Consider the following 5,892-nt stretch of genomic DNA (forward strand, 5'->3'; position numbering starts at 1 on the left):
ATCCATCCACCCACACACCCACACACCCATCCACCACCCACCCATCCACCCACCCACTCATCCACCCATCCATCCATTCATCCACCCACCATCCATCCATCCACCTACCGATCTTTGCAATGTATGCACATCAACAATTTTCAGTTTATGCCCTGAGAGAATTCACAGGGTTTCCTTGTGGCTTCACACCTGTACTTATTCATCTGGCTGACCGGTATATTTGCTGAGTTCTATCACGTTCTGTCCTGGGTGCTGGGCATTGGAGCCTGAACAGGAACAGACACCCGTGACCTGCTCACACTGGGCCCTGCACTATCCCTGGCTGTGAGATGACCTTATCTCTTGGATGTTCCTCTTTTTGGTCCTTGGGAAAAGTCCCAGCCCACCTCCCTGTTGACACCTGGGAAACTCAGTCAGGCTGGAACCATCCCTATCTTTGAATCAAAGACTGATTTTTCAGCGTTTAGCCTGTGTCAACCATTTGCTAAATGCCTTTCAATGGTTTTCTCCTTTAGAAATTGTTTCAAAAGGATGTGGTTACCACTCCAAACACGTTGTTTATGAAAACTCTAAAAATAAGGACCCCCTCACAGAAAGGGCCCTCTCTGATTTCTTCCAGGACACCTGATTTCATTTTCTCGTCTGATTTTTTGTTTGCAAGGTGGCTTCTGTTTTCTCTGACTTTATTGCAAGAAGTGGAAATACTTGCTCAGTAGTAAGTTCTTTGGAAAATCCAGAGTTTCAGACACCACCCCCAGGAATCGCACACACAGAAAAGACACATCTCTACTCCCTCAGTCCTGGAGGTGCTGTATTTTGATTCCTGTGTGTCCACCACAAACAACTGGAAAATTTGACTTTTCAATCCCATTCAGTGTTTGAAAATGATCTGGAAACGATCAGTGTATTCCCTTCTAGAGACTAAACTCCGGAGGAACTCTGTCCAAATCCACTGTTATGGTTTCCTGAGTCAAAAAAGAAGCCAAATGTGAGGTCCTTCAAGAAAAATGAAGAGCTTTGGCTCCAAGCTGACCCAGGGGAGGGCAGTGTCACCTGGGGGAATACTGAGGAGACCTTCTCCACCCAGAGCAGTTCCCCCTCCCAGGGCCTCTCGCCTCTTTCGCCTCTCGAATCTGATATCGTGGACAGAGTGAGAGCAGGTCCTGGGAGGGTGTTACCACCGAGAAGCTGCATCCATGATCTGAATGATAGAGGTATTGACAACAACTGACTCTCGGAAACGGCTACACCAAATGAATGCCCTGTAGGAACAGGAGGCCAAGGTCAGACAAAGGGGTCTGAGGCTTGAGATAAATTGAATCTGCACATGATAATAACCTCAGGCTGACTGCAAGCCTAAGGGACTTTGAAGTAAAAGATCTTCTTAGTCTAACTCAGCTCTTTGGCTTCAACACCGAGACACTTTCTCTAGCTGTGAATTTACTGGACAGATTCCTGTCCAAAACGAAGGTACAGCCCAAGCCCCTTGGGTGTGTGGACTGAGCTGCATCTACTTGGCTGTAAAATCATTGGAAGAGGAAAGGAAAGTCCCACTGGCTACTGACTTGATCCAAATAAGCCAGTCTAGGTTCACAGCTTCAGGCTTGATGAGGATGGAAAGAATTGTGTTGAAGGTGTGTTGGAAAGTCAAAGCTACTATTCAATGTCTGCCACTCTATTATTCACTCCCTCAAAGGAACTGGCCATTTGAAAGGAGGAAGAGCCTTAACTTTGAAAGAATAGAAGCTCATCTTTAGGCATGCCACTGCAGGGTCACGTTTTCTAAAGCAAAGCTGTCTGTGTTGGCATATCTGTCATTGCACTGGGGACCCAAGCACAGAAGTATGTGGAGTTAACAGAAGGAGTAGGAGGTCTTCAGAAACTGCAAGATAAATGGCAGAGATTTGACCTTCTGGCAAGAGCTCGTATCCAAGTGTTTAAGTGAATGAATGTTCATCAAACAAGAGTTCCAAACCAAATGTTCAAAATTGAAATGGATTGTTTCTGGTCATACTGCATGGCCATTGAAGCATAGTTACTACAGAATAACCTACCTTCCAACAATTCCTGAAGCAGTCCTTTAATTGGATTATTACAGCAGCAAACACTCTTCTCTGAAGCCTTTCCCTCCAGTCCTGAGCTATGGATTCCATAATGTTTCAATGAATTTAAGCTGGGAAGCCTCAAAAACATCCAACTAGATAGCATTAATGTCGGATTTGGGGAAACTCCCTAATTAATATCACGCTGTAGTGGGATTATGCTTAAATTTGAATTCATCTGTAAGGCATATGAAAAAGCCAAGAGCTTGTGAAATGTTAATAACTAGTCTGGGAAGGTAAACTATGAAGCTTCATGTCTAACATGGATCCAACTTTCTATGCTGGGTCGACATATTTAGGTGGTATTAAAAATGGTAACCTGTTAATTAAAATTTTAATGAGGTTTACATCAAAACCAACATTTCACAAATGCACTTTGAAGGCATAATGAGGGTCACCATTCTAGGCAGTGAAAATGGTTTCTTGGCACCTGTCATGCAAGTCACAAATAATCCAGAGATGTGGGCTTTATTGCTACATGGGAATTATGTTTAAATTTGAGGGCATTTTATATAAAGCGTAACTACACACCTAGTAATTGTGGCATATTAAGTTCTCTTTAATATTTTTTTCTGGAAAGCAGGTGATGTTTGTATCCACGATAAAAAAAAAAGGTTCTCGTACAAAATTCACTGCTGCAATCTAGTCCCATTGAGAAAACTAGTTTTTATCATATTAGTAACTCAGAATAAAAACAGCACTCTGAACACTTGCTGATTTAACATTCCAGAATTTTTACCAAGGACTGTTTTGATAAAACTGCCATTGCTTTTCATTTAGAATTGTGTTTAAAATAAAGAGAATGTACTTTCACTAACTGCCCCTCCTGTGCCTACAGAAAGTCTTAAGAATAAATAAGCATCTTCACAGTCATGGGGTTTCTGAGGGCGTGTTCAGGGTTTGCTCTGCAGTCAGTGACCATGAGGAGATCTGCAGTGTAAAGTGTACACGGTTCCCCAGTGTGATGTGTAGCCCGAGTCTACCCAGAATCGCTGTCCCCAACTTTGACATCATGTTATGGGTAAATTGCACTGGAAAATGAACCAAAGAACCACAGTGGGTCTTATACTTTTGTAAACCATGTTCTGTAGATAAGTTTTTAGTTTTCCTAAAAGGCTGATATTTGTCAATATTTTAATTACATTGGTGTTAATTTTGAGTTGGCAGAGGTAACCTAACCAACTACCATTATGTTTTGGTACCGAGGGATATATATTTCAATAAAGTTATTGAAATGCAAAGACATAAAAGTAAAAAATTAAGAGAATTGCCAGGTCTCAAGTTTCATGTGGCTGCTATGAGATGGGCTGGGAGGGTCTGCCCCCTCCGGGAAGGCAGCAGAATGGCCTCCTTTTAGGCCCCTGCGGGAGGCGGTCAGCCAGTGTCTGGGGGCCTCCAGGAAAATCCTCAGAAGGATTCTGTCTGCCCAGATGCCTTCATCAGCAGCTTCCCCTGAAGAAACCTTGAAGTCTCAGAAATCAGTTAAGAACAAAAATAGTCAGTGAATCTGATGAAGAAAATGAAAAACCAACATTCCACCACCCAGCAGGGAAGCTACTAGACTATATGTTGTGCATGTGAAGAAGATACACTGAACATAGAAGCGGGAATTTGTCTTAAAAAGGGTTGGTGCAAAAATGAGGAGACACGGTCACCTCAGAAAACCTCACGAGACGCTCTGCAGGAGCTGGACCCAGGGTGAAGGAGGCCTGTGTTTCTGCCACCCTGTCGTATCCACAGTGATGGCGCTTAGTCTGGGTATGAGGAGAACTGGAAATGTGAAAACGCAAGCACATGACCAAACCGATGACTGATGTCCATTTCTCATGTGTTTGTCCATTGCTCCTGCTCTGCCTGCTTTAGGGGAAATTTCCTGAAATAGACAAAACAGGTACAACTATTCTTGGCTCCAGGCCTGTTTGTCTTTCCATTTTGGAGGATATGCTTACAGATGATGAACCAGCTGTTCTGTTTTCTTGTCCCTGTTTGTCCCCCAGCCTCACAAGGGTGAGAATTTTCTCTCATGATCTGGAGAGTTCCTTTGCAAGGTTGGGAATATAAATGTTCAGTTATAATTCAGAAATGACAAATGCTGCTCTGAAAAAAGAAGAAATTAAACAATGTTACATGCCTTTGTTTCTCTGCTTTGAGCTGCTGATTTCTTCTGAATGTGTAAGAGGTGCTGAACATTCAATATAAAGCAAGACACTTAGAGTTCTCAGAGCATCCTCATTGTTAATTGTACTGGGAAACATTTTGTCACTTTCATCATTCCTTTCGCTCATTTTTAAAGAACATCTTACAAAAAATTACCAATAGACAAAATATAATACCGTGTGGGTTCACCTGAAAATAACACATGTGGGTTATGGTTGGGGATACAGATAAATCATGATTAGACATAACTGATCGTTGTAGCTGAGTGAAGGATATTTGAGGTTTCACTGTAATCTTCTCCCCACTTTTGTGTATGTTTAAATTTCTTAGTACAGTCTTAAAAACAAGTATAAAGATAACTTTGTATCCAGTGGATGTATCATGTATTCTTAATAATCAAGAGACCTGGTTATAAAAAAAAGAGAGAGACCTGGTTATAATTTCAAAGCAAACCCCCAATAAAGACAGACATTTTGGAGTGAAACCACAAGAAAAACATGCCTTAAATATCTCCAAACTCCTCCATTTCTTCTTCTCAATTCAGATGGTCCCTGTGCTTTCTCTCATCATCGGTTCCATGTGGGCGAGGACTGGATGGGGCAGGCAGGGGGGATTGGAAAAAACTATATTATCATCAATCACAGGAAATAGGATTGGCACTGAGAGGGAGGGGCAGGCAGGAGACACCTGAAGAGCTGCTGTTGCCAGGAATTCTTTTTTCACTGAGAGAAGGTGTAGATGGGCACCATACACCCTTGGTCTCAGGGGTCTCATAATCCTTTGAAAATTGCATGCAAAATTGTGTGGGGATGCAGGTAAGTGATTTTAGCTGGGGGCAGGCTCTGGGCAAGGCCACAGCTCTCATCAGAATGTCACAGTGTCTGGATCCACTGGGGGGATGAGAGGATCTGAGTGAAGTCTGCCCATCCGACTGGCTCTGAGGGAAAACAGTGGAGACAAAGGCGTCAAGGGATCTAAGACACCAGCAGGGAGGGCCTGTCCCCTTTAGCAGCCCTTGTCCCTCAGCTCTTGCTTCAGCTGATGAGCTTCCTGAAGGCCCCCAGGTCATGCTTCCAGCCTGAAGTGGGGTGACTCTGAAGCTAATGGGGCTGAGGCCTAGAGCCCCTCATTCCACAGGCCCTTCTTCATCACGACTCACTTTTCTATCAAATTTTGTATTTATATCTTTGCATTCTTTTTTGCTAATAGAGACCCCCAAATTGTGTAAACTGTGTCCCCACAAAACTTGCTGTTCATGTTGCGGGGAACCCAGACAGAGAGACAGGTCACCAAGTCTTGCAAGCAACTTTTATTAATGCAGGCACAGACTCAGCGGATTTATATGCAGAGGCTGTGCCCCGACCCGGGTGGGACTCGGGGCTATATACCCTGAAGTTTCCAGGTTGGCAGCTAAGATTTATTATTAGGACATGTGACCATTGTGCCAGTTCCTGACTGGCTCCCCAGTGAGGTAGGGATTTGGAAATATTAAATGTGGAAGTTTTGATGACCATACAGTCCAGGAATGTCTTTGTCTGAAGCCTGTGCAAAATCCTTGGTGACCACATGGTCTGGGAAGGCCTTTGTCTAGGGCCCTCTGCCACATTCCCCGCTTTGATGCTCGAACCCACAT

General features: G+C 43.5%; 1 pseudogene; it reads left to right on the top strand.

Annotated features, from left to right (window-relative positions):
• The first annotated feature begins 1,205 nt into the window (after positions 1-1,205).
• On the top strand, positions 1,206-2,084 carry LOC109377718 (cyclin-G1 pseudogene; annotated as a pseudogene).
• The last annotated feature ends 3,808 nt before the right edge of the window (positions 2,085-5,892 follow it).

This window comes from Hipposideros armiger, unplaced genomic scaffold, assembly GCF_001890085.2.
Source record: "Hipposideros armiger isolate ML-2016 unplaced genomic scaffold, ASM189008v1 scaffold_1523, whole genome shotgun sequence".
Classification (NCBI taxonomy): Eukaryota; Metazoa; Chordata; class Mammalia; order Chiroptera; family Hipposideridae; genus Hipposideros; species Hipposideros armiger.